Raw genomic sequence first — 2454 nt, 5'->3', positions numbered from 1 at the left:
GCGTCAGATGATGATGTACTATGTGCAACTGTGCCATTCAGAAAGTTATACATTTCTTTATTGTGTTTACAGGGACCGAAAGTCCGCTATTATCCGTTATTGTTATTTATAAATAACTGCTATTGTACTGTACTGTAAAATAAAAAATAAAAAATTACAGAATATATTTCCATGATGAATTATGCTCCGCTGCTTTTATGAAACTAAGTAGCGGCCAGATTCAGCCAGGATCAGTTAAATATTCAGGTTTAATCCACTTTGTGGCTTTTACTTGATAAATCGTGGAGATTCAACCTTAAAGCATCTTCTTCCATTTTTACAAATATGTGTCAGAGTGCTGATGCCAAAGACACATCCATGTCGTGAACTGATTTTGAAATTACGGCGCTGAATTTATTTATGTATTTATTTATTTTATTTATTTATTTATTTTTTTTAGTCAGTAGCTAAAAAGATATCCTTAAAAACTCTTTAAAGTGCTGATTCTGTGCTGTGCAGTGATTTAAAACCAGATTGGAAAATCTCAAGAATATTTTATGATGATGCAAGTCACTTTTTCCCCCTTATTTACTCTCTGATTTTGGATTAAAACAAGTACATTTTTGAAGGAACTTAATGTACATAGTTATATAAGTTGCATATGTGACTAACATTAAGTATGTTACGTAAATTAATCCGGGTTCAAAAGTTCCAATAACTTGTTTTAACACAGAACATGAGCAGTGATATCCTGCGTCATGTCACTCATCCATCCATCTTGGCTAAGCAGACTTTGTTGCTCTTTATACAACAGTTAGTTCCAACCGAGTCATTTGATTGGACAAAAAAGTCTTCACGAGTGTTGATTTACAGTTTGAAATCACTGGGACCTTTTAACATTACATGTATCTCTCTGCTTTAAAAACTGCTCACAAATAGTCATTATCTTGTTGCTACATTTATTTGTAACAAACTTTGAACCGCTGTGCACTACCCCCACTCAGATGAATATGCTGATCTAAGTTTAGTTTTTCATTATGAGACAGCTAGTTGCAGAGGGAGGTACGCTTCATAAGCTGCACAGGAAGAGGAAGTTCTTGACCACATACTTAAATGTACTTCAGTTTGACGCTCAGTCTGCAGCGAGACATCATGGAGGTCACAGCTCTCTGCTTCACACTGTGTGAGTACTCACTCTCAGGTTTTACTCTTAAAAGTTTTAGATCCTTGATATCAAACCGTTTGTCTGATATTCAATATTTCTCCTTTGTTCTTCCAGTGATGCTTGAATTCACCCTGCTGAACAGTTATACTCCGAAAAGTGGTGAGTGACAAAGAGTCCTGAAGAAACTCTAGATTGTATTTCATGGGTGATAGATCACATATTTTAGTTCTGAATGTTTATTTGGGAGTCTACAATGTCTGTCTTGGTTTCAGATGCAGCTTTTCTTCGCATCACTCCAGACCAACTGCAGCATTTTCAATACGAGTCCGTCTCTTTTCATTGTGACGGGACTGCTAATCCCCCTCAATTGAGGGTGATCAGGAATACTCAAGAATATGATCTGGAATGTGATATTAAGAGGACGCCAACTGGGTCCTTGTGCACCATTGATAAAATCTATCCAGCAGACAGTGGAGAGTACTGGTGTGAGACTGGAGGAGGAGACAGAAGCAGCAGCGCCAACATCACTGTTGCTGGTACGTTTTAAGTTTCTTTAAAGTCTTCACTTCTCTTAAAGGATTGATTAAACTGATTTGTTTCATGTAACTCTCACATGTGAGCAAACAAGTATACGTGATAAAACCTTTGTTTGTCAGCTGGTCCAGTGATCCTGGAGAGTCCTGCTGTTCCTGTGAGGGAGGGAGAATCTGTGACTCTGAGCTGCAGGACCAAGACCACGTCCTCTAACGTTACATCACATTTCTATAAAGATGGCCTCCTCATCAGCAGCAGCTCCACAGGAGAGTTGATCACCTGGGCTGTCTCCAAGTCTGATGAAGGACTCTACAAGTGCAGCATCAGTGGAGTTGGAGAATCAGCAGAGAGCTGGCTGGCTGTCAGAGGTGAGACGCTGCACTGTTTAAAATAAAAGTGGCTAAAATTACATTAAATTACATTAGGGTGGATTCGGGTAATGTGGGACACTTAAGGTTTGGCTGGTTTATTTCCTGCTTAAAGTAAAACCTTTACAATTGGCCTACCATGGGTGTCATGTGACTGAAACTACATAAAATATTTTTAAATTAAAAAAAATATAACAAAGTCAAAATTGCAAAAAGGGTCCCACATTACCCGAATTCACCCTACATTATTTATCTGCAGGTGTCTAGTTTCAAACCTCTCTGTACATTCACGTTCACTGTTGCACATTCACACACTTAAAAGGTTAACAAACCTCAGAGATACTGACTGATGCTATCATGCTATTTTTAAAAGGCGACCAGACCGGTTCCTCACAGCTTCTTTTGTGT

At 38.3% G+C, this 2454-nt stretch overlaps 1 long non-coding RNA gene across 1 annotated transcript; it reads left to right on the top strand.

The window, feature by feature from the left end:
* The first annotated feature begins 1130 nt into the window (after nt 1-1130).
* Nucleotides 1131-1574, top strand: LOC131989155 (uncharacterized). The gene is made up of 3 exons (XR_009395940.1): nt 1131-1162; nt 1259-1303; nt 1417-1574. It is a non-coding gene; the product is annotated as an uncharacterized LOC131989155 (long non-coding RNA).
* The last annotated feature ends 880 nt before the right edge of the window (nt 1575-2454 follow it).

The sequence above is a fragment of the Centropristis striata genome, chromosome 17 (genome assembly GCF_030273125.1).
Source record: "Centropristis striata isolate RG_2023a ecotype Rhode Island chromosome 17, C.striata_1.0, whole genome shotgun sequence".
In the NCBI taxonomy this organism is placed as follows: Eukaryota; Metazoa; Chordata; class Actinopteri; order Perciformes; family Serranidae; genus Centropristis; species Centropristis striata.
This window is presented reverse-complemented; position numbering and strand designations above follow the sequence as displayed.